Source organism: Pleurodeles waltl, chromosome 11 (assembly GCF_031143425.1).
Source record: "Pleurodeles waltl isolate 20211129_DDA chromosome 11, aPleWal1.hap1.20221129, whole genome shotgun sequence".
NCBI lineage: Eukaryota > Metazoa > Chordata > Amphibia > Caudata > Salamandridae > Pleurodeles > Pleurodeles waltl.
The window spans coordinates 390,942,672-390,969,757 of record NC_090450.1 but is presented as its reverse complement, the minus strand read 5'-3'; the positions used below and the strand labels follow the sequence as shown (position 1 = coordinate 390,969,757).

Here is a 27,086-nt window from a genome sequence, read left to right as displayed (position 1 = left end):
TTCAGTCACAAACAGTGAAAAGTTACTAGCAGACAAGTTGGGGTCGTAACCCAGTAGCAGAAGGTAAGGAAACCCCTTCACCTTTTGTGAATGTTAAAAAAAGGTTAGTTGGTGAGTAGGCAGTGATCCCTCGAACCACTGCTTACTCTAAAAAAACAAATTAAAAAACTAAACTTTTTCTGAAATGCTGCCATTTTGTTTTAAGTAAAAAAGGATGCAGTTAAAAGAATTAAAAAGTGATCAAGGACATGGAGGACTGCAGGTTGATCTCTATAGGCCATTATTCCTACGATGTCCACCAATCGCAGTGAGTCACAATTTGTTACTTATCTCATGAACAGTAATGAGGTAGGTTGAATTGAAATCCACTCGGAGGGGGATTTTTTTAAAACCTGCCCACTACGTCTGTTCTTAAAATTCTATTTCATTTGCAAAGGTCAGTGTGCAATTTGCAATTGGATTTTTTGTACATCTGGCTCGTGTTTTCAGGGAGAAGGGTTAATGCTTTCACTATTGTCAGATTCTCAATGACTAGGTCAGCTCCGTATGTGTTGATATTACAGTTAAGCAGCCCAGGCTGCAGGTACTGAAATGCATAATAATTTAATAATTTACAAGTGGTGAGTGCTGTAAAGCAAAGTCAGTCACAGCACCATCTGTGGCTTGCCAGTTACTGCAAAGCTGAACTGTCTCGTGTAATCTGTGAGTACCCAGAGCAGTAATACAGTGACTATCAGTTGCTGGTCAATCAGAGGTACCTCCAGTCCACACAAAACACTTTCTTACTTTGCAGTGAACTTTCCTTATGATGGCCTGGCAAGCCGATTTGCCATCTTGTCCCACTAGCCAGACTACTCAGATGGCAAAGACTCTCACTGGTAATAAGGCAGGCTCTCTACTCTTCCATAGCTATTTCCTTTCACAACTGTCCAGTCCCTTGGTGGTGGTTGAACTACATCACATTTGTGTTGATGTGTCCATATAGAAACAATTATCACTTAAAAACCTTGCTGTTTTCATTTGATCATTTCTGTGTTTTTATGTGTTTATTTGTATCTTTCATACTTTTTAAATTCATCTTTTTTTTCTTTTGGAAATTGCTGTAGTGTAATGTTTTTACTGTGTATAATTTATGGCCACTTTTCTCAACCTAAATAAAGTTATTTGATACTTATCATTTAATCATGCCAGATGCTGGAGCTAGGATTGCACAATAGTGGTCACAGAGTTGAGCCTCAGACTAAATGTACTGAATCCTGCCATAACCAAGACATGTAACGCCGTACTCTGACGCAGCGTCTCTTTCTGTCCTCGCGAGTGGAACGCGCTACTGATATTTGGAGCGCCGGTCCCCGCGTTTTTTGACTATGCTTTCTGGGAAGCATAGTTTTCGCTCCCTGTCGCGCTACACTTACTTGTAGCCTTTTTTCTTCTTTTGTTGTTGGTGGTGTTTTTTTTGTTGGTCCTTTTGCCTGTGTCTATCCATGTTGTGTCCATCTTGTCTTCTTCCTGTTTTTGTCCCAGCATGCTCTGTTTTTCTTTTATACTACTTTCTTTTTCCTATACTGGTCTATGGACTTTTCCCAATCCAAGATGGTGTTACTTCCTGTTCCTGTGATGTCACTTTCCCTTTCTCAGTATATAAGTCAGTCAGTCTTGTTCCTCCTTGCGTTGCAAACACTTCCTTCTGGTTGTGATGTTCACTCCTGTTCTTTGTTCCTGCTTTTTGCCTTGGGAGTTTTTTGCCTGTTCTTTGTTCCTGCTTTTGCCTTGGGAGATTTTTGCCTGTTCCTTTGTTCCTGCTTTTGCCTTGGGATATTTTTGCCTGTCCTTTTTCCCTGCTTTGTACCCTGGATATTGCCTATTTTTGTTTCCTGTTGTCAAGTCCTGTTTTTTCTAGTTTTCCTTCAGGAGTTCCTGTTAGAGGTTTTTTCCCCAGTGTTGAGGCTTCAGAAAATGCTCAAGCTATGTTAGAGACTGTCCAACAACAAGCCCAAGAGTTACAACAGTTACGGGCAGAGAACACTGCGCTATGACAGGTCTTGTCTTGCCGATCAATGGACATACCACCCGTATCTGCTACTATTCCTCGATATTCCGGAGATCCTTTAAAGATTAAGGAATTTTTGGACGCCCTGACGGTTTTCTTTGCCTTTCGTCCACTCCAGTTTTCTTCAGATAAGGCTAAGGTGGGCTATCTGATCAGCGCCTTGTCTGCTCCAGCGCTTGCTTGGGTGACTCTTCTGGTTTCTGCAGATGACCCAGTCCTGGCTAACTATTCCGCTTTCCTGACTGTTTTTAAACAAATGTTTGAGAGACCTGGGGTAGAAGCAGCAGCTGAAGAAGCCTTATGTGACATTCAGCAGGGTAATCAGGATGTACTGCAGTATATAACCCGCTTCAAACAGCTGGCAGCTGAAACCTCCTGGGTAGAACGCACCTTTGTAACCCTTTTCCGCCGAGGTCTGCGTGAAGAAATTAAAGATGAGCTTGTACACTCTTCTCCAGCTTGTTCTTTGAAAGAAATAATGGATCAATCTATGAACATCGAGTATAGACTTTGAGAGCGCAAGATGGAAAGACATAGAACTAGAGCTCCATACCAGTCCGGTACCGTCCGTGCTAGCAGTCGGCGAACGGAAGATTATCCATCTGAAGCCTCTCCACCTCCCCATGAAGAACCCATGCAGATAGATCTGGTTCGTGGGCCATTGACGGAGTCAGAAAGGGAGGAACGACGACGAAGGGGACTTTGCCTATACTGTGGTAAGGCTGGCCACCTGATCCGTAGTTGTCCGGTACGTCCCTCAAGGCCTGCGGGAAACGCCAGCTCCCGTCCCCTGTAAGGAGGAAGGAGATGGGAGGAGCAGAAGTACCATCAATATGTTCCTCCAAAGAAAGCATGTCCACCCTGTTTATCCTCTCGGTCAAGTTACAAAGTTCACAAGATCAAGAAGTACATCTTCTGACTCTTCTTGATTGTGGAGCCAGTGGACTCCATCTGGATGAGACCTGGGCTACGAGTAAAGGAATTCCCCGCATTCCTAAAGAAACTCCTGAGCAGGTTCACATGGTGGATGGCTCTCCGTTAACCTCAGGACCTGTGGTGGCCTCAACTCCTACTCTTTGTTTGACATTTGGGGGGCATCAAGAACACGTTGCCTTTGATCTCATAGCCTCACCAAATCACATCATGATTTGGGGAATTCCCTGGTTAGCCGGACACAACCCCTATATCAATTGGAAAACACGAACTATATCCCTAACGTCTTCATTTTGTCAACAGAATTGTTATTCCACTACTACTTATTGGACTCCAAAAAGGTCCTGTCAGTCAACTAAGGATAACACTAACTCTATCAGTATTATCCAGGGGGTTCCAGATTGTTATCAGGAATATATCAGGATTTTTCAGAAACCTAATAATCCTATTTTGCCACCTCATCGCAGTTATGACTGTGCTATCCCTTTAATTCCTTATGAAGTCGTCCCCTTCGGTCGAATGTATTCTCTGCCAGACCAAGAAAAGAATGTGCTAAGGGAATATTTAGACGACAACTTACACAACGGTTTGATTGCTCCTTCCACGTCCCCCGCTGGGGCTCCTCTCTACTTCGTCCCAAAGAAGGCTAAGGATCTGCGTCCTTGTGTGGCCTTTCGTGAACTCAACAGAATAACGATTAAGGATCAATATCCACTGCCTTTAATCAGAGATATATTGGATGCCATTCAAGGAGCCAAGATATTTACTAAATTAGACTTACGGGGTGCCTATCATCTCCTTCGGATCAAGGAAGGAGATGAATGGAAGAAAGCTTTCCGTACCCCTTTTGGGCATTATGAGTATTGTGTTATGCCCTTTGGACTGACCAACGCCCCTTCTGTTTTTCAACGATTTATGGATTCAGTGTTCTCTGATGTACTCAATCAATATGTAGTCATTTATTTGGATGATATTTTGATATATTCCCGTGATCCTGAGCACTATGTAGATCATGTCCTGCAAGTCCTGGAAAGACTCAAGAAAAACCAATAGTTTTTTTAAACCTGAGAAGTGTGAGTTCCATAAATCTGAAGTAAGGTATCTCGGGTTTTGTATTAATCAACACAGAATATCCATGGAGCCTGACAAGGTCAGTGCCATATTAGATTGGCCTTTTCCAACGTCCATTAAAGAAAAGCAATGTTTTCTTGGTTTATCAAACTTTTATCGTCAGTTTATTCAGAACTTTGCCCACCTACAAAGTTTCATAACACAAACAATTAAGAAAGAGAACCTGAAGAAGGGTTTCATTTGGACCAAGGAGGCTGAACGCGCTTTTCAAGAATTAAAGACAGCCTTTACCCAAGCACCCGTGTCACGTCATCCTGACAATACCATGAAATTTATCGTCGTGACTGATGCCTCAGACAGCGCTATTGGAGCAGTTCTACTGCAGAAGCAAGACTATGATGGATTGGAACATCCTATCTTTTATCTGTCTCATATTCTATCAGAGGCTGAACGAAATTATTCTGTACTGGAACGAGAACTACTCGCTCTCAAAGTAGCTTATAAGGAATGGAGGCATTTCCTGATGGGTTCCAGAGAGCCTTTTGAAGCTAGGACTGATCACCGTAATCTCCAGTGTCTACAGAGCTTTCAGTGTCGCAACAGTCAAGCTCGATGGGTTTTCTTCTTTAGCCAGTATGATTTTGTGATCAAGTACATACCTGGTTTCCAGAATTTAGTGGCAGATGCCTTATCCCGCAGATATCCTGACATAGCCCAGAACTCCTCTCCACATCTTATTGAATCTAGCAGGATCATCGGAGCTACTCAATCTTTTCAAGAACGCATTCAATCCGAGTACCAGTTTCTGTCTGCTTCAGAATGGGATAGAGTGACTCCTTTTTTGCAGAAGAAGGACAACTACTTCTATCATCAACATGCTCTTTTCCTACCTACCAAGAAAGTGCAGACAGAAGCTCTGCAAATGTGCCATGATTCTCCTATAGCCGGTCATTGAGGTATCAGGAAGACCCAGGAGCTGCTTCAGCGATCTTTTTGGTGACCTTTGCTTAAGACAGACACTGAAACCTATGTGTCAGCATGCCCAGTCTGTGCCCAGACTAAGACACCCCGAACTAAGGTGGCAGGTTTATTAAGACCTTTACCGGTTTCTACCAATCCTTGGTGTACTCTATCCACAGATTTCATATGCTCTCTACCTTCCTCCTCTGGTAACCAAGTAATCATGGTGACCTAGATTCATTCACCAAGATGGCCCATTTTTCAGCCTTGAAGAAACTACCAACGGCCCCAGAAATGAGTCGCATTTTTCCACGGGATATTTTTCGCCTCCATGGTCTTCCTCAAGAGGTCATTTCGGACAGAGGACCTCAATATGTATCACGTTTCTGGAGAGCCTTTTGTGCCTTTTTTAACATTGAGATTTCTTTATCCTCGGGTTTCCATCCACAAACAAATGGGCAAACTGAACAAGTGAATCAAGAACTTCAGCAGTATCTGAGATGTTACTGTAATGCCACACAAAGCAATTGGTCGGAATATCTTGCTCTTGCCAAGTTCTCCTATAACAACACAATACATGGTGCGACCAAGACCACACCCTTTTATTGTACTTATGGATTTCATCCGAGGACTTTCACTACTGTTTCTCGAACATCCTCTTCTGTGCCTGCAGTTACTTCTTTTTCACGACAGATCCGTTGAATCCAGGGCCTACTTCACACAACTCTCCTAGCTTCTAAACAAGCTATGAAGCGAAAGGCGGATCGTTATCGGCAAGCCGCACCTTTGTATCAAGTGGGCCACAAGGTATGGCTTTCTTCCAGATTTCTACCATCCCGGTTTTCCACCAATAAGTTCAAACCACGTTTTTATGGACCCTTTTGAATTTCACACATCCTGAATCCTGTAGTTGTGCGTCTCCGCTTACCTCATACCTGGAGGATTCATCCTGTTTTCCATGTGTCCCAGTTAAAACCCTGATCCTTCCCATCGCCAGTTCCAACGTCCGCCTCCTCTTTCTATCAATGGACAGCCTGAGTATGAAGTCCAAGAGATCTGTGATTCCAGAATTTTTCGACACAAACTACAGTTTTTGGTCCATTGGAAAGGATACCCCCTCAGTGACTGTTCTTGGGAGGATGCTTCCTCCGTCCATGCTCCCCGTTTGGTTCACCTGTTTTTTGACAATCAACCTGACAAACCTGGTGCCTCGGGGAGGAGACCTACTGTAACGCCGCGCTCTGACGAGGCGTCTCTTTCTGTCCTCGCGGGTGGAACGCGCTACCGATATTCGGAGCGCCGTTTCCTACGTTTTTTGACTATGCTTTCTAGGAAGCATATTTTTCGCTCCCGGTCGCGCTACACTTACTTGTAGCCTTTTTTCTTCTTTTGTTGTTGGTGGTGGGTTTTTTATTGGTCCTTTTGCCTGTCTCTATCCATGTTGTGTCCATCTTGTCTTCTTCGTGTTTTTGTCCCAGCATGCTCTGTTTTTCTTTTATACTACTTTCTTTTTCCTATACTGGTCTATGGGCTTTTCCCAATCCAAGATGGTGTTACTTCCTGTTCCTGTGATGTCACTTCCCTTTTCTCAGTATATAAGTCAGTCAGTCTTGTTCCTCCTTGCGTTGCAAACACTTCCTTCTGGTTGTGCTGTTCGCTCCTGTTCTTTGTTCCTGCTTTTTACCTTGGGAGATTTTTGCCTGTTCTTTGTTCCTGCTTTTGCATTGGGAGATTTCTGCCTGTTCCTTTGTTCCTGCTTTTGCCTTGGGATATTTTTGCCTGTTCCTTTTTTCCTGCCTTGTACCCTGGATATTGCCTATTTTTGTTTCCTGTTGTCAAGTCCTGTTTTTTCTAGTTTTCCTTCAGGAGTTGCTGTTAGAGGTTTTTTCCCCAGTGTTGTTTTTTTTTTCCCTCTGGGACTCCTTCTGGAGGGTACGGTCTGCTTTGGTGTAGCCTGTCAAGGGGCACCGTGGCTACTAGAAGGGGTCGCCCTTATCTGGGAGTATCCAGGACCTGTAGAAGGCTTGGTGTATTCGCCAATCCGAAATCCAGAGGTGAGTAGTCTAGCGCAGTACGTGACAAGACATGATTTTCGGCTTGGGTCTGAGCAGCCTTTATGTGTCACTACCCTTTTGGAAAGGAAGCGCTGTACCACTGTGAGCCGTCTAAAGAGTCATACATGTGACACACTCAAACTTGTTTACTCAGCTGGAACTCTGTGACTATTTTCAATTGTCCTGGTAATGTGAGCAAACTGGTAAAATGTGTTTAATAAACTGAAGATGTGCAGCACTTGGCAAAGCCGTTTTACAATAGGGTATATTGATGCTGCTCCTGTAGTACTAGCTGCAAATGTCTTCAATCATTATGTGCAACACGTTCATGATGCCAAAGTGCCTAGGTGTGATGTTACAACATCTTACGTTGTTTAAATATTGTATTTGTAAATTTTGTTTCTGCATTTGTGAAAGATTAATATGAATCAGAAACACAGTTATAAAATAGGTAAGTCCAACTTCAAGTCTTACATATGATTCAGCAGTCAAAAGCATGCTCTCAACATCAAGGAGTGTAAAGCTGTATACAATAATAATGTCAATAGCACACTAGGGGCTAGATGTAGCAAAATTGCAAATTGCGACTTGCAATTTGCGAGTCATTCCGACTCGCAAATTGCAAGTCGCAATTTGCAATGCAGAACGGTGTCTCAGACACCGTCTGCGAGTCGGTATGGGGTCGCAAAGACCCACCTCATTAATATTAATGAGGTGGGTCGCAAATTGCGGCCCCATATTGACTATGGGCACTCGCAAACATGGAGGCCTGCTGTAGTCAGCAGACCTCCATGTTCGTGACTGCTTTTAAATAAAGCAGTTTTTTTTTTTTTTTTCGTGTAGCCCGTTTCCCTTAAAGGAAAACGAGCTGCACTTCGGTATTTTTTCAAGGCAGGTAGTGGTCCCTTGGACCACTACCTACCCTGAAAAAATAGTTTGTGGTCCATTCACAAAGGGGATGGGACCCCTTCCAATTTGCGAGTGGGTTACCATCCACTTCAAGTGGATGGTAACTGCGACACCATTTGCGACCGCATATGCAGTCGCAAATGGTATAGCATACCACTGCGAATCGCAAATAGGAAGGGAACACCCCTTCCTATTTGCGATTCGGAAATGCATTTTGCGAGTCGGTCCCGACTCGCAAAATGCATTTCTGCATAGGAAAATGCGATTTGCGACTCGCAAACGGCAATTTTTGCCGTTTGCGACTCGCAAATCCTTTCCTACATCTGGCCCTAGATTATTTCGAGGTACTGGTTGGGTAGGATGACACTACATGAAGACCAGAAGTGAGTATCAACTGCAGTGTGTTGGTAGAATGTAAATCTCTTGATCAGTCCCTTTTCATTTAGGTTTTGAAGGCTAGCCGTTGTTGTAGTTGGACACTTGCTTTAGGCAAGACTGCTGGTTTAGGGATGACAGCACTTTTGTTTGTAGGCGACTAGGCCAATCCTACAATAAGTCGAAACGGTCGGCCCAACCCTCCAGGCTCACCAGTACCTCACCAAAAACCCAAATGGTATAAGGTGATTTGTGGCATTCTTTACGCATGGACTCAAGAGTGTGACACTTCAGGGGAGTTGTGGTGAAACGGAGATTACCCTTTTCTCACATGAGCAACAATTCTCAGTCATACACAGGCAATGTTAGGAGATGCAGTAAAGTTTTCAATAGGTTTTATTTAACATGACTACAATCTACTGTAAAATGCATGGGCTGCAATGATTAGGATAATCAACAATGCAAGAAACAGAATTGTAAAACGTGAGTATAAAGACCCCCACCATCTTGCAATAACATGAGATGTGAAATAGGCCCTAATACCCTAGCTTGATAAACCTATTATGTAACCTAAAGAGAGCTAGCTGTGTTAAACCTAATCTGCCAGTGTCATGTCCATGAGGAGAGCCCCCCAACTCTTTGTTACCTTGGAATGAGGTCTCTAGATCAGACTCTGTGGTAACACGAAGGCTGGGTCTGCATCAAGGCGACGTGTAGCATAGATAGCATTGATGGCATCTGGTAAGAATCCCTCTAATACTGCTGTCTGTGTGAGATATATTTATACAAATCTTGTAGGACCCCTAACACAGGTATGTTCCCAAACAATAGATAAGAAATCATGCCTGAGGCAGCAATTACATAAACATTTTTTTCCAAAATGACATATGTTCCTGACACATGTAAGTGGGAAAGAAACATGATGTGAATACCTACGTATATCACTTGTCTTTGACGCTGATAGTGACGCCTTCACAGAGTGGCACTGATGACGTGAAATCAAAACAACTTCCTAACTATAAACATAGTAGCCATCTTGGAAGAAATAATTAAATACATGTGCTAAAACAGAGCAGGCTATGTAGTATAAAAGTCACTTGGTGACAGGGGCACCGTCCTGCAAGCCAGAAGGCTAAGCTATCTCCTGATTCCCAATAAATCCAAATAGGATCCACTACACCATGTTGATACAACTTTGTGAGACTCACCATGAATAATCACCAACAGTTTCTCCATGGTGTATATATTCCAGCTTATTCTCCACCAGAAATTAATAGAGCGAGTAGTTTTCTATTTCCAAATGAGTGCAAGGGACATCCTAGCTGCAACTAGAAAATGTGATATGTGTCTACCCATAGGAGTGGTAGCTGGAAAATGCTAGTCTCCCAAGTGTTTCCAAGGAGCACCACCAATGATTCCAATAGTAATGTAATTCCTGTTATATGTTTAATATGTAATAACATTTCTCTCCAATAGGACTAAACCTGTGTGCATGAGGACCACTTGTGGAAGAATTTAGTCCTGTCCCTACAATTTGTACAGCATAACTCTCTGCCTCTGTTCATTGTGTGTAGGGGGGTAGAAGATAGGTAGTACTGGGTTAGTAGCTTATAAGCATTTTAATTATAGTGGACACATAGCTGCCTAGCTGCCCTATACCACATTTAGTCACAGGTCTCGTCTGAGATCTTGACTCACAAATCTCTTTCTCAGCTTATTAATTGCATTAGGGCCCACTTGCAAGCTAACTGGTAAACCTATGGTATCACTGTCACCGCTAAAAGACTTTATAAAAGTGTAGCTCATATTTGAAGTAAAACCACAGTGATTAAGCTCTAAAGTGCAGTTACAAATGTGCAAATTAACTTTAAAAAGTTGCTGTTTGGATGTCATTAAACCTATGTTACCCCTCCATTGACCCGCGTTCCCTAAATTGCCCAGTAGTGCCTTAGAATTAATATAACCACAAACTGATATGTTTTAAGGATACAAGTGCAAGGCCTGAACTAAAAACAGTGTTGCATACGGGTCGAATTAAGATGTTGAGAGCAGCTTATTCGTTTGCATGAAGATTTTTTGTGGCCTGGCAGGCCAGCTAAATGTTATGGCCATTTAAATGCACGAGAAGGGCAGACCAATTTGCTGAAGCCACGTTATGCCCTTGCAAACCTGTTTATCTCCAAGTAGGTTTTCAAAGGGGTCTTTTCCCTGTTGGCTGATAGAAATACTCTCTGAGAACTAGCCCAGTGTTATAGCTTTATTATCAGAAAGTGATCCGCTCTGCTGAGCCCCTAGTTGGTTATGAGTTATTTTCTTGTTTGTCATCTCTGAAAACAAGTTACATAATGCTGGGGATTATGATAATTCCAGTTTCCATATCTAGGATAGTGAAGGACTGGTGGGAACTCGGTTATTAGTGATGGTTTTCATGGCTATTAGTATAGTGGAGGTGGTCGGTAGGCTCGTGATCCCTCACCACACTTTCTGGAAAAGCCGTAGTAAGCGTTGAGAGGAGTTGGGGAGAAACTTTTTTCGATTCGCACTCATCCTTTATTTTCGAAATTAAGATTCCATTCTAAAGCCTGGAAGACCTATACAGCATGAACTAATGTTTTGCTGTTCGGAAGGCCTAGCTCGCCGAGAAGGATTTAAGCAGTCTTGCTCAGGGGACGCTGGGAACTCGACTCTTTCATACGAATGAAAGTATTTTTTACTCTGTATGTAGTCTATGAGACAGCTATGCAGCAGCAGTTGTGGGAGAGTCTGAATGACATTTAGGAAAGAGATGGGGGTCAAAAGTTCATTTTAACACATGACGTCCCTCCTGGTCAGGATATTTCTGCTGATTTCTCTCCTGCTTCTGTCAGGTTGAATGCTAATCTAGTAAAGTCTCTCACATGCCGGTTCTTTATGAAGCTGCACTGCTTTGGCGGGATCAATTTGCGCCACATTGCAGGTAGTCTATCAACCAACACAGATGCAAATATATTCACGTCAGTGCATTAACAGAGCAATAACAGGTCTCTATAAGGAAGAGGCCAGTGGGGCTCTTCCGGCCTCCAATAACAGTGTAAATTGGGAATCCCACATGGAATCTGTTACTATTCCCATACAAGTTATGATTAAAAACTTTTGCCAAGGGTGCAGTGAGAATTGCAGCATAGAGTTTGTGCAAAATAGCGTCTGGGAAGCCATTGCTTCCCTGTGCTTTCTGTCTAGTTAGCTGCGTTTGGTTTCCGTATTTCTTCGCTTGTTATGTCTCTAACAAAGAACAGTCAGCTCTTATCTGATGGAAATATAAAATGGCCTTGTTAGGTGTCCTGATCCCAGTTTGTCGGAGACAGTAGCATAAAAGTCAGTAAACGTAGTCAGGATGTCTTGCATGTTAGTGTAAACTCGTCTCTTGCTTTACCTAATGCTCTGTACCTTCTTTGTGAGTTTATCTAATTTGTGCTGGGCCTCTAAGTGTTTCAAATCTGCTTGTAGCTCCTGCTACATTTTTGTTTTCCTAGATGTTTATATCATGCTGGATTAAGATATAATCGCTCCACGTTTTACAGCTTTGCTGAAACCAATGTTGTGCCACAGATGATCTGGTCTGTGTCGTTTTCCTGGAAATAATGCGTCACAGCATCGCAAATTCTCTCCCTCACTAATGAGACCCACAGGGCTACCTCACTCGCCACCAATGGTCTATGAAGGGGGTTGCTGTGTCAAGGGTTGAAAAATTATTTGTATCAAAGCGTGGTCCGATAGTCCCTTAGGATCAATGTCCGTTGAGACAATTGATGGTAACAAGCCCTATGTGACTAAGAGAAAGTCTATGAGAGCGTAAGACCTGTGTACATGTGACTAAGGGCCAGATGCAGGAAACACTTTGCGAGTCGCAAACGGCAAAAGCTGCCGTTTGCGACTCGCAAATGCGTGTTTCCAATGCAGAAATGCATTTTGCGAGTCGGGACCGACTCGCAAAATGCATTTCAGAATCGCAAATAGGAAGGGGTGTTCCCTTCCTACTTGCGATTCGTAGTGGTATGCAATACCATTTGCGACCGCATATGCTGTCGCAAATGGTGTCGCAGTTACCATCCACTTGAAGTGGATGGTAACCCACTCGCAAATTGGAAGGTGTCCCCATGGGACCCCTTCCTCTTTGTGAATGGACCACAAACTATTTTTTCAGGGCAGGTAGTGGTCCAAGGGACCACTACCTGCCCTGAAAAAATACCGAAACTAAAGTTTTTTTTTTTTTTTTTAGGAAAACGGGCTACACTTAAAAAAAAAAAAAACTGCTTTATTTAAAAGCAGTCACGAACATGGAGGTCTGCTGACTACAGCAGGCCTCCATGTTTGCGAGTGCCTATAGTCGGTATGGGGGCGCAATTTGCGACCCACCTCATTAATATTAATGAGGTGGGTCTCTGCGACCCCATACCGACTCCCAGACGGTGTCTGTGACACCGTTCTGCATTGCAAATTGCGACTTGCAATTTGCGAGTAGGAAGGACTCGCAAATTGCAAGTCGCAATATGCAATTTTCCTACATCTGGCCCTAAAAGATTAAGGCCCTCATTCTGACCCTGGCGGATTGAATCCGCCAGGGCCGAGGGCAGCGAATGCACCGCCAACAGGCTGGCGGTGCATTCATGGGCATTCTGACCGCGGCGGTAACGCCGCGGTCAGAAACGGGAAACCAGCGGTCTCCCGCCGGTTTCCCGCTGCCCATGGGAATCCTCCATGGCGGCGCAGCAAGCTGCGCCGCCATGGGGATTCCGACCCCCTTCCCGCCAGCCTGGTTCTGGCGGTTTACACCGCCAGAACCTGGCTGGCGGGAACGGGTGTCGTGGGGCCCCTGGGGGCCCCTGCAGTGCCCATGCCAATGGCATGGGCACTGCAGGGGCCCCCTAACAGGGCCCCACATTGCTTTTCAGTGTCTGCTTAGCAGACACTGAAAAGCGCGACGGGTGCCACAGCACCCGTCGCACACCTTCCACTCCGCCGGCTCCATTCGGAGCCGGCATCCTCGTGGAAGGCGCTTTCCCGCTGGGCCGGCGGGCGATCTTTTGCAGATCGCTCGCCGGCCCAGCGGGAAAGTTGAAATGCCCCCCGCGGTCTTCAGACCGCGGGGCGGTGTTTGGGCGGTTTCCGCCCGGCGGGCGGCGTCCGCCGCCCGTCCGGGTCGGAATGAGGCCCTAAATAATTTTCTCCTTGGTGGTGTTGTTGCTATATTTTTTATCAAGTTGAGGTCTGCTGTGCCTTGAAGCAGACCAGCAGGGGGAGTGGACCATGTGTAGAGTATCAGGGGTCGGTCTTCAATGGCTTTTAGAATGCTTTTAAAATTTCCACCTACAGTGGCATTCTCTTACAGAAGTGTGGCTTTTTGGAAGTAAAATCGGAGTAAAATATTTCCTTTTCTTCGTTAGGCACATAAATGGAGAAAACAGTAATTAAAAAGTTCCCCATTCTCATAGGACATCCCAGGTATCTGCCCTTTCTGTCATTTAGCCTCTAGTTTAAATTTGAAACCCTGGCACACCAAAGTTGTTATCACTTTTGTTTTAGTCTTATACGTGGCATGAAACTGAGATAGGGACCAGAAGGAACTAAGGACTTGTGTATCTTTTCTTAGTAAGTGGGCGTCCTGTAACTTTGCAGTGTCAACCTCTTTAGCACTTTTTTGATCGGGGAGTTGTATATTTAATGTAATCAGTTTTAGCGTGGTTATACCCCGCACACATAATATTCCTTTTTGGTCCGCGTCATAGGGCGTGCTAAATAAAACTGGTTTTGTGGAGATGGGAGTGGGATTGCAAATTGGAAGGTCCGTGCCAAACTCTTCTCTGAGTTTTGGAGCGCGATCTGTGCAAAATGGTGACATAACTACCTCAGTATAAAACATGCAGGACGTGAGCTAAGGGTGCCAGAGAAATCTGAAATTAAAATTAAGTGATTAGTATCTGGGATCAGCAACGCTGTGGGGCTAGCCCAGTACGTAGTCCCAGAGCTCCCTCGGAAGCTGTAGGTTAATTGACATTTTAAGGAGTCAGGAGAATTAAGCCTTATGATAGAATCTGATGGAATAATCAATACACAAATTAGCTGATTGGTGTGCCGTTTGTCATAAGGAGCGGCATGCCTAAAGTGCAGCAGAGCAAGCAATTGTGTGTTAATGATGATGTGAGCCTGCGTTAATCATGAATTGCCAGTCTTCTACCGTCAAATAAGGCTGCTCTTCCCTCGCCTTATTTTTGCAGGCCTTATGACAATGAAGTACGCCACGATCCTCTGTCATCTGCAGGGGGTGGATAGTTTGTGTACTAGTGTCGTTTCAAAACCTAGGATTTATTTTACTTAATGCACCGTTGTCACCGCAGGTTGGGCTCCTTTATAGCTGAAACGCAGACGGAACAGGAATCCCCAGCGGTATGGAATGTCCTCCAGTCGGGCTAGTGGCTATATCTTTGAATTCTCTGCGTCGTTGAAAGGGTATGTGAGGAAACATCTTGAAAAACACTTAAAGTTTTGCACTTGAAAGTCAGCAGTTCTTGCCTGTGGGCTGTTGAAATGATTGTTTCCTTTTCCTTGACAGAGAGAATTCTTGTAAGAGCATCAGGGGCTAGGTTTCTTTTTTGCTGTAAGGCAGAGTAGACGCAATGTGGGCGGTCTAGCTGTATAGTCCCTGGCAGCTGTAATATCTGTTTGAAAAATTCTTGTACATAATTTTCGAGATCCTTATTGGAGACATCAGATATAATATCTCTGATATGAATGTAATTTCTCCATGAACAATTTGAATGCCGAATAGTTTGCCTGTGAGCTGTTTTGAACGTGTGGAGTAAACGGCCCAATCTGACTTGCTCCTAGGAGATTTTGGCGATTTTTTAAAAGATGGCCTAGGCATGTTTTAGTTCTTTAAATATAGTGATCCCAGGTCCAAGACCACCTTACTAATATCTTCTTTCCAGATTAGATCTCTTTTCGAAATTCTTGCAAGAGTGCTTGACTATTCCTTTTTGTAGCCGGGGCCTGCATCAATCGGTCTGCTGCAGCTGTCAGCTTCAGAGCGCTGTAAGAGGCTTTCGAATTAGCAATTCCGTCGCCCCGTTACAAATGCAGCATTTCACAAATGGAGGTAGATTTAGATACCGTCATCTTGGACAATGCCATGAGTGCAAGTATTCGCTCAATAAGTGTTCTACATTCAGATGTTAAGTATTCAAGTGTAAAGCTGGTAAATGTCGTCCACCGCATAAGTTAATCATCTTTGATTAAGGTGTGAGGGTGCGTCGCTCGTTGCAGCAGTGGAACAGTATTTTACCCAGCGATAGCAGGTGAGGTAGTCGACCCCCTGCAAAGGCCTCTCGATGGTCGTGTGGTGAGCCGTGCATCCGAATACTCAGAGGCCAACCTCCGTGGGGCTCGGTTTGCTAGAAAGTGTAGTTGATGTTTGTAAGGAGATTTTCCTACCCTGGCTTCGTTCTTGTAGCGAGTGCTGCATGCAAGAACTCACTCAGTGACAGAGCTTGGGTGAAGGGCTTGCGCTCACCCGCCAAGGCGTACTGGTGGGGATAGAGGCTACCCTGAGCAGCACTCAGTCAGCTGACTTCCCTCTTCCTGCCCCCGACTCAGTCGATTGCCTTAGTGGCACCTCTGCCTCCTGAGGTACCTGTTGTGCAGTGTGTAGTTCCTCATGCTACTTAGAATGATGACACAGACACCTAGTTGTGGGTATAATAACTGGCCCAAGGCACGTGCCCCCAGCCTGTTTTATTTGCAGGGTTATCTGACTAGTGACACCTGTGGTGGATGGGTGTTGGGTGAGTGTGGAAGACAGCCCTCAGCAGAGTGGCTGCTGGAAACACCAGAATGTGTCCAGCAGGACCATACATCCTTCCCAAACTTTATTGAAAATGGACAAACAAGTCCAAGCTGTGGGAGAGAAACAAACACTAAAATAAACATCACTGAGTCTGTTCAGGCGGTCTGCTGGACATGCTGGGTAGAAAGGTAGAGCTGGGGCACTCGGCATCACAGCACGCCTCTGCAGTTTAACCTGACTGCTCTGGACACGAGTAGCAGTGTTGATGAAGTCCGGATACCTCAATCGCCTGTCCATAAGTTTATAATGCACTCAGGCACTGTTGGTCCTGTCCCATCTGGGCTCACAGTGTTGGTGTCTATTTACAAAGTTCGATGCAGGTGCTTCAGGAGCACTGGGGAGTCCACTTCAAGGATCTCTTGGAAGGCATTCAGGCTCCAGGGATACCTCAAAAGACTGAGGATGACCTGTATGAAAAGGCATGGTCTTTGAAGGCCTTCGTGCATCCTAACGTCTGCTGGTAGAGCAGCTTCAGACTTCCCTCTCGTGCCAGAACTCCATCGCACAGGAATCTCCTTGAGGCCCTTTTGCCGGGAAACCATGGGACCATGTGGCCTGTGCCAGGCCTACTGCAGGCCAAGTGAAGGCGTAGCTGAGGAACAGCCGACAGGACCTCATCCAAGTCGCACATGGAGCCACATGGGTGGTTGTCACATGGTTTGTGTGCTCTGGCTGTCAGGACTCAGGTGCACTGGCCTTTGTCCTATAAGTCTTTGGGTGACCAGCCTCTGTCCATGATCTCAGTGCTTCCCGGTGCATGTCATGTAGCTGCCTCAGACACATCCCTCTTGACAGGATTCTCCTCTCAACGGAACTCCCTTGAAGCCCTTGTCCCTGGATTACCATGGGACTCTGTAGGTTGTGTGGGCCATTCGTAGGCAGCACCAAGGGGGTTACTGCGGAACTCCCAACAGTGCCACATCCAAGTCTTGTGCAACTGAAAGGGTAGATGGTTGTTAGAAATAGGGTTTTTGATTGGCTACGGTATGCACCTAAGCCAGGCAGAACCCACCCACTCTAGTCAGGTCAAGGGAGTTACACACCCAAGATAACAACTGCTCACCCCCTTGGTAGCTTGGCATGAGCAGTCAGGCCTATCCCAGAGGCAATGTGTACAGCATTTACACAACACATTTGACGCACTATTCCCACCACAAAGGAAACATAACACAAAGTTATATAAAAATAAACTGTACTGTACAGAACATTATTAGACCAAACACAACATGTCAGTTATACCCTGCTACCCTAGTAGTTGACAGTACGTTATACAGTAATATTACTCTGCAGAAACCAGTAGTAGACACATAGAACACACAGGTTACTCATTATTCTGCCATATAAGTAGTAGTCAGGAAAAACATTACTACAATACTGCACATGTCAAAAGATCCTCATAAATGCCCACACCAGGAACATTAGTAAACACATGGCAAGCCATTAAAAACATATTAGCATACAATGCCCCTAAAAGGAACATTAGATAGTATATGGTGCATCAGCAAAACCACAATATCATAAATACCTATAACAGGACGATTATAAGGACAGAGCCACATCACCAAGAATGCTCATATCAGGGTAAAACACATGATAAAACAAAACTGTCAACACATTATTAAGGGGCATAACGTGACACAGTATAAAACTCATGACCTCAACATACTGTAAACGTCAGTTAGGCTCGTACCCAGCACTGAGAGATTCCCCCGTCGGACAAATGGAGGCCACGACCTCCTCATGAGGCCTGGTCCTCAAGGACAGATGTCCGGTACCGTATTGCAGGGCTCAGAGTACCACTCCACCCTGCCAGATATGCGTGTATCAGGGGGATAGAAAAGGCTGCAACTCTTTCCTCCCCTTTCCGGCACGGTGTGGCGGCGCCTCACTGCCTCTCTGAGCACACCTGGGGGAGGGAGGGCACAGTCGAGCCCAATGCCAGCCCAAAAGATTAACAAAAGGAGCTTGCGCCTTACTTACGGCGGGGAGACCTCCAGAGTTCCCTCACCGCTGTACCAACTGCCCGTGACCACGTGGGGCCAAGGATGCTTTACCGGCGCCCGATCTCCTCCTGCATGGGCCCCGGGAAGGTCGTCAGTTGCCGTGGGCCGCAGGCCAGTTTTCCGATGCTTTTGCTTGGGCCACGGCAGCGCTCTTTCAAAAAGGAGGCCCTGCTTGTGTTCCGGGAGCACTCCTCAGTGCTTGTCACCCTGGGTGCACCGTAAGGAGCACACTCGCTCCCTCCTGTACCTTCCTGTGCCCCGGGGGCAAGCCACACAGTGCGTTTTCAAAGCGGTTTGGAAATGCAAGTTGCCTGGGCCGCAGCTATGATTCTCCTTCACCGAAACCAGGAAAGCATTCCCCAGGTGCTGTATCAAATAAAGAAAAACGCTCTCAAGAGACAGTAGCAAATAAAGAAAAGCTCTCACCAGGCGCTTAGATGAGTAAAGAGGAGGATTCTGTACCCTAGGCAATGCGCTCCTTTTGTGCTGGAAAAGAGTTGCATAGGACAGGGGCCACAGCACCCATTCTCTGGGGACACAAGGAGAACACAGGGAGGCAGGGCCCAGCAGCAGGCCAGCTCAAGAGGGATGCAGTCAGTGGCAGTTCCTCCTAGTGACCCACAGGTCAGCACATGAGCAGCAGTCCAAGGTGGTTTCTGGTGAGTCTCTCCTGCAGCATTCTGTGTCCAGTTCCATAAAAGTTCCTTGTGTGTCTCATTTTTCATGGGGAAAATCCCCTGTACTTAAACTTAGTTTTGCAAAGGCTTAACAAAGAGGGGGAGTTCATGTCATGTTATATGTACATGTATTATTATTTCACTAATTTCTGCAAATCAATAAAAATCTCTTTATAAAAAAAAAAAACAAAGAGGGGGAGAGGAGGTTCCAACCAGTTCCAACTGTTTCTAGGCCACAAACTTATGAGCACTGGGGTCCTGGCTAGCAGGTTCCCAGTGACACATAACAAACATACTGACAACATAGGGTTTTCACTATGAGCACTGGGCCCTGGCTAGCAGGATCCCAGTGAGACAGTGAAAACACCCTGACTTATACTCACAAACAGGCCAAAAGTGGGGGTAACAAGGCTAGAAAGAGGCTACTTTCTCACACTCCCCACGCTAGACTGCATTGCTGGGTACTGCATGATTTGCAGCTGCTCCGGCTCCCGCGCACTCTTCCAGGATTTCCTTTGTGCACAGCCAAGCCTGGGTCCCCGACACTGCTTCTTGCAGTGCACAACCTTCTGAGTTGTCCTCCGGCGTCGTGGGACTCCCTTTTGTGACTTCGGGTGGACTCAGGTTCACTTTTCTTCCAAGTGCCTGTTCAGGTACTTCTGCGGGTGCTGCCTGCTTCTGTGAGGGCTCCCTGAGTTGCTGGGCGCCCCTTCTGTCTCCTCCTCCAAGTGGCGACATCCTGGTCCCTCCTGTCCCACAGCAGCACACAAAAAGCTCTACTGCGACCCTTGCAGCTAGCAAGGCTTGTTTGCAGTCTTTCTTCGTGGGAACACCTCTGCTAGCTTCATCGCGACGTGGGACATCCGTCTTCCAAAGGAGAAGTCCCTAGCTCTCTTCTTTCTTGCAGAACTCCAAGGTTCTTCCAACCGGTGGCAGCTTCCTTGCACCCTCAGCTGGCATTTCCTGGGCTCCTGCCCACTCTCGACACTGTCGCGACTATTGGGCTTGGTCCCCTTCTCTTACAGGTACTCAGGTCCGGAAATCCACTGTTGTTGCATTGCTGGTGTTTGTTCTTCCTGCAGAAACCCCCTATCACGACTTCTGTGCTCTCTAGGGGTAGTAGGTGCACTTTACACCTACCTTTCAGGGTCTTGGGGTGGGCTATTTTTCTAACCCTCACTGTTTTCTTACAGTCCCAGCGACCCTCTACAAGTTCACATAGGTTTGGGGTCCATTCGTGGTTCGCCTTCCACTTTTGGAGTATATGGTTTGTGTTGCCCCTGTACCTATGTGCTCCTATTGCAATCTACTGTAACTTTACATTGCTTGCATTACTTCCTTTTGCTATTACCTGCATAATTTTGGTTTGTGTACATATATCTTGTGTATATAACTTATCCTCATACTGAGGGTACTCACTGAGATACTTTTGGGCATACTGTCATAAAAATAAAGAACCTTTATTTTTAGTATATCTGTGTATGTTGTGTATGGCTTGTTGTGGGTACCAGAGGTACTTACACCTTGTGCCAGGTCCAGTTATCCCTTATTAGTGTAGAAGAGGTGTTTCTAGCAGCTTAGGCTGATAGAAGGTAGCTATGGCAAAAGCAGCTAAGGCTGAACTAGGAGACATGTAAAGCTCCTACTATACCACTGGTGTCATATGCACAATATCATAAGAAAACACAATACACAATACACAGAAGTACTAAAAATAAAGGTACTTTATTTTTATGACAATATGCCAAAAGTATCTCAGTGAGTACCCTCAGTATGAGGATAAGATATATACACAAGATATATGTACACAAACCAAAATTATGCAGGTAATAGCAAGAAAAGTAATGCAAGCAGTGTAGAATTACAGTAGATTGCAATAGGAGCACACAGGGATAGGGGCAACACAAACCATATACTCCAAAAGTGGTATGCGAACACCAGCTATGCAACAATAGTGGGTTTCTGGACCTGAGTACCTGTAAGACAAGGGGACCAAGTCCAATAGTCGCGACAGTGTCGAGAGTGGGCTGGAGCCCAGGAAATGCCAGCTGAGGGTGCAAGAAAGCTGCCAACGGTTTGAAGAAGCTTGGAGTTCTGCAAGAAAGACGAGAGCTAGGGAATTCTCCTTTGGAAGACGGATGTCCAACGTTGCAATGAAGCTTGCAGACGTGTTCCCAAGCAGAAAGACCGCAAACAAGCCTTGCTAGCTGCAAGGGTCGCGGTAGAGGTTTTTGGGTGCTGCTATGGGCCAGGAGGGACCAGGATGTCGCCTTTTGGAGGAGGAGACAGAGGGGGCGCCTAGCAACTCAGGGAGCCCTCACAGAAGCAGGCAGCACCCGCAGAAGTACCGGAACAGGCACTTGGAAGAAAAGTGAACCAGAGTCCACCCGAAGTCACAAAAGAGAGTCCCACGACGCCAGAGGACAACTCAGAAGGTTGTGCCCTGCAGGAAGGAGTGTCGGGGACCCAGGCTTGGCTGTGCATGAAGGAAATCCTGGAAGAGTGCACGGGAGCCGGAGCAGCTGCAAATCACGCGGTACCCAGCAATTCAGTCTAGCGTGGGGAGGCAAGGACTTACCTCCACCAAACTTGGACTGAAAAGTCTCTGGACTGTGGGAGTCACTTGGACAGAGTTGCTGAGTTCCAGGGACCACGCTCGTCAGGATGAGAGGGGACCCAGAGGACCAGTGATGCAGTCTTTTGGTGCCTGCGGTTGCAGGGGGAAGATTCCGTCGACCCACAGGAGATTTCTTCAGAGCTCCTGGTGCAGGGAGGAGGCTGGCTACCCCCAGAACATGCACCACCTGGAAACAGTCAAGAAAGCCAGCAGGATGAAGCGATACAAGGTTGCTAGTAGTCGTCTTGCTACTTTGTTGCCATTTTGCAGGCGTCCTGAGCAGTCAGCGGTCGATCCTTTGGCAGAAGGTGAAGAGGGAGATGCAGAGGAAGTCTGGTGGGCTCTTGCATTCGTTATCTCCTGAGATCCCCAAAGCAGAGACCTTAAATAGCCAGAAAAGGAGGTTTGGCTACCAAGGAAGGAGGATTGGCTACCAAGAGAGGTAAGAGCCTATCAGAAGGAGCATCTGACGTCACCTGCTGGCACTGGCCACTCAGAGCAGTCCAGTGTACCACAAACACCTCTTTTTCCAAGATGGCAGAGGTCTGGGACACACTGGAGGAGCTCTGGGCACCTCCCCTGGGAGGTGCAGGTCAGGGGAGTGGTCACTCCCCTTTCCTTTGTCCAGTTTCGCGCCAGAGCAGGGCTGGGGGATCCCTAAACCGTTGTAGACTGGCTTCTGCAGAGATGGGCAACATCTGTGCCCATCAAAGCATTTCCAGAGGCTGGGGAGGCTACTCCTCCCCAGCCCTGACACCTATTTCCAAAGGGAGAGGGTGTTACACCCTCTCTCAGAGGAAATCCTTTGTTCTGCCTTCCTGGGCCAGGGCTGCCTGGACCCCAGGAGGGAAGAAACCTGTCTGAGGGGTTGGCAGCAGCTGCAGTGGAGACCCCGGAAAGGCAGTTTGGCAGTACCCGGGTTCTGTGCTAAAGACCCGGGGGATCATGGAATTGTCCCCCCAGTGCCAGAATGGCATTGGGGTGACAATTCCATGATCTTAGACGTTACATGGCCATGTTCGGAGTTACCATTGTGACGCTGTACATAGGTAGTGACCTATGTACAGTGCACATGTGTAATGGTGTCCCCGCACTCACAAAGTCCGGGGAATTTGCCCTGAACGATGTAGGGGCACCTTGGCTAGTGCCAGGGTGCCCACACACTAAGTAACTTAGCACCCAACCTTCACCAGGTGAAGGTTAGATATATAGGTGACTTATAAGTTACTTAAGTGCAGTGGTAAATGGCTGTGAAATAACGTTGACGTTATTTCACGCAGGCTGCAGTGGCAGGCCTGTGTCAGAATTGTCAGAGCTCCCTATGGGTGGCAAAAGAAATGCTGAAGCCCGTAGGGATCTCCTGGAACCCCAATACCCTGGGTACCTCAGTACCATATACTAGGGAATTATATGAGTGTACCAGTATGCCAATGTGAATTGGTAAATTTAGTCACTAGCCTATTAGTGACAAATTTGGAAAGCAGAGAGAGCATAACCACTGAGGTTCTGGTTAGCAGAGCCTCAGTGAGACAGTTAGGCATCACACAGGGAACACATATAGGGCACATACTTATGAGCACTGGGGCCGTGCCTGGCAGGATCCCAGTGACACATAGACTAAAACAACATATATACAGTGAAATATGGTGTTAACATGCCAGGCAAGATGGTACTTTCCTACACCCCTAGAAATAAGTCAGGCCACTTCCAATGCAATCTTAGGAGAAGGCAGCACTCTCATCAGTGAGAAACCAAATGGGCTGTTTGTCACTACCAGGACAGGCCACCCAACCAGGCACATGTCCTGCCTTCTACATATATAGCACCCTGCCCACAGGGCTACCTTGGGCCTACATTAGGGGTGACTTACATGTCGGGGTGAGTTCTCGGCCTGGCAAGTAAATTTAGATGCCGGGTCCCTGTGGCAGCAAACTGTGAACATAGGCTCTGCGCTAGCAGGCCTGAGACAGGTTTGAAAAGCTACTTCTGTGGGTGGCACAACCAGCGCTGCAGGCCCAATAGTAGCACTGAATTTACAGGCCCTGGGTATAGGGATACCACTGTACAAGGGACTTGCAGGTAAATTAAATGTTCTAATTAGGTATAAGCCAATCATTCCAACTTTTAGAAGGGAGAGCACCTGCACTTTAGCACTGATAAAGTGCCCAAGAGTCCTAGAGCCAACAACAAGAGGTCAGAAACAATAGGAGGAAATAGGCAAAAGGTCTGGGGATGAACCTGCAAAAAGGGCCAGGTCTAATAATGGACAAGTATGCTCTCTTTGACAGAACTCAGGTCCACGGGGGCTCACAGCAGGTTTCTGAGTGGTCAGCCTCCCACGGTGCCATGGATGCCATGACAACCTCTGGTCTTTTCGCTGACATCGGCTCTACTCTGGTGGTGCAGTGCTCCTTAAGTGGTTTGGGTGATGTAACCGGTAATGTTGACGATCTTACCATCTACTTGTTTAGATCAACAGGTGGTGGTATCTTTCTTGAAGAAGGGATGACTTGAGGGACTTCGTGGCCACAAACAGTTCTTGCTTGGCGTGTGCAGTTGGCAACAGGGATGCCACCGATGTCAGCAGCCAGTGACAGGTGACAGGATGGTCGCACTAAGAAGCGTGGAGCCTTGACACGTTCATGCATGCTGGCGGCTTACAGCTGATCCACCTACGGAGCTGTCTCCAGTGACATCTGTGCACCCCAGTGGCTGGCTTTTGTTGATGGATGCCCACTCGGATGATGGCATGAGTCCTCCAGCCTTATTGCTCATCTCCTTTTCTCTTGCACACCTGTGGTGTGCTGGATCTTCTGTGTGACAGGTCTGTCACACCCTTTCTTCTACGATCCTTCACATCGTGGCATCGTGCCACAATCCTCTCTCCTTTCCGTTTCCCTTCTTGATGTGGCATTGCCCCACAAGTTGCATGATGCGCCACATGGACCTCTCGCTGGCTTAGTCCTGTCTGTAGGGCTTGATTCGCTCTCCTTGCAGACCTTTCGTAGGTGTGGACCATACTGGGTTCTTCTTGGTGGTCTGCTGCTTGACTGGAGGGTCACCGTTCTCATTCTCCTGCCTTCACTCGAGGGTGCAGCAACTGCGTTCTGAGACTGCGCAGTTGCAGCGCAAGCTCCTGCCTCCATCTGGTTTGCTTGGCAGGGTCGGTCAGTCATCGTGACCTGCTCAACGATGGGCCAATGGTGGCCATTTGGTGGTGCGGTGTGGCAATCTAACGCGCCCCTTCTCACTGGTGTTGCGTCTCGCTCTCAGAGGGCTTTGTCTTTCTCTCAAGCTCCTGCCTGTGCTGTCAGGTTTGTCAGTACGGCCCTCTGCACACCTCTGACTTTACACTCTTGGCCCGTCGTCACAGGCAATATCCCCTGGCGCCTTGCATGTCCATTTCTTCTTCTTGAGATGGTGGTGGCCTTCTTCCTGACTGCGGTGCGGGCAGACAAACGCAGGGTGCTGCACGTAGAGCGCCAGGTGCTCCTCATGGTCAGTCTCTACTTTCTCTTGCTGAGGCACAGGGCAGTGATGGGTGTGGCACGGTTGCAGTGATACACACATCAATAGGTAGATACTGACAGTGTGTGTGATGCTCTCTCCCAACAGAGGTTCACAGTCTGTCCCCTACCAAAGCAACATGCTGTCATGTGGAGCTCTCCTGGATAGTCTCCTCCTATGGTGTAGGAGACTGGGAGTAACTCACTGGTACAGTAATTGCAAGTGGCCACTGGGTAGCATTCCAGCACTGTTTTTCACAGTCCTTAACAGTCTGTCCTCCGACTGCGGGCCTCAACCTTCGTTGGGGATGCTGGTACTTTAGCCATGTTGTACACCAGTGTGGCTGCTATTCAGCATGGCTATTAGTTAGTGGCGTAGAGTGGAGTGACGTAGAGTGTTGTGGAATGGCACAGAGTTGTAGAGTGCAGGACAGTGGAGTAGAAGGGAGTGGCGATGAGTGGAACAGCGTAGAGTGCTGTTGAGTTTGTAGAGTGTCAGAGTGGAGGGGAGTGTCGTAGAGTTGAGTGGTGTAGAGTGGAGTAAAGGTGCATGGAGTGGCATATTGAGAGTTACACAGCGGGGTACAGTGGTGTAGAGTGGAGTACACTGTCCTGTAGTAGACTGGTATAGAGTGTAGTAGAATTTTGTGGAGTGCCATGGATGGAATCGAGTGGCGTAAAGTGGAGGGGCATGGAGTGGATTAGATTGTTGTAGAGTGGAGTGTCAAAGAGTGGAGTGATGTAGAGTGACATACAGTAGAGTGTTGTGGAATGTAGGGGCATAGAGTGGTGTAAAGTGCCAGAGTAGAGTGGAGTGAAATGGTGTAGAGTGGCATAGAGGAAGTTGCTTAGTGTGGCATTGAGTGGTAAAGAATGTAGTAATGTAGTAGAGTGGAGGGATAAAATGCTGTAGAGTAGAGTGACGGAGTGGCATTGAATGTTGTTGAATGGAGTGTCCGGTGTCATACACTTAAGTGCCCTAGAGTGGAGTGGAGTGGAGTGGCACAGAAACTATTTTAATACTATCAAAATTATGCCACCTCCACACATTATCGTTTGTGAGTTCTTTAGTTTTATCAGTAACACTATATGTCTGTGCAAATGTAATGGTCATTTCAATAGAAAATGTGTTGTCTGTAATACCAGTGTGCTACCACAACATGCCTACGCCACGCTACACTACTCTACTCCCCAACTCTATTCCACAGCACTTCACTTCAAAAGACGCCACTCCACTCTATGACACACCACTCCACTCTATGACAAGCCTCTCCACTCTACGCCACGACATTCAAAGCCAATGCTCCACACTCTATGCCACAACACTGTATGTCATGACACTTTACGTCATGACACTCTACGCCAATTCACTCTATCACATTTTACTCCACTTTATGCTATGCTACTTCACTGTACTCAACTCCAGTTTACAACACTCTTCAGAATTAAAAAATAATGTGCTTCATTTGTGCTTTCCTAATTCTGATGTATTCTGAAATACATGCACAGTTCATTTATAGACATTTAACTTTTGTTGTGTGCAAGAAAAAATCCTTTCCTATCATAACCCCAGAAACTAGCAAGATTGCCATATAAATCTTCTCACTTATAAGACAGAGAAGGTAAAGTAAACAACAAGCCAAGCTCCCTTAGACGACAGAGCCATGACATTTGATCTCCGTCTTTGAATGCACAGCAAATGTTACAAGATAGGAACAAAATTTAAAGGCCTGTTTACGGAAAGTGTGCACATGTGAAAGAATACAAAGAGTGGTAGTAAGCAGTCTATGCTCCAAGGGAGAGATCAACTCAAGCTGGGCACCTCAAACAAAGAGAGCCAGCAAATAAAAAGCAAGCAACTGTGAGTTACAAAACACTAAACCAATGGAAAGCAATAGGTGGAATACATTCTGAGTGAAGCTTTCATGTGTACCTAAAAAGTCTTTAGCAAATCAGGCAGCTGTGCTCTCTGGTATGTTTTGTCCCTCGTAGGTTTCCATCCCTTCGTTTGCAGCACATTCAGCAAGATTTACAAAAATAATCCTGCTTCGT

At 46.4% G+C, this 27,086-nt stretch overlaps 1 protein-coding gene across 3 annotated transcripts in view; it reads right to left on the bottom strand.

Annotated features, from left to right (window-relative positions):
- Nucleotides 1-27,086, bottom strand: part of PLEKHB2 (pleckstrin homology domain containing B2) — a 676,701-nt gene that overhangs the window by 259,875 nt on the left and 389,740 nt on the right. The window lies entirely within an intron of this gene.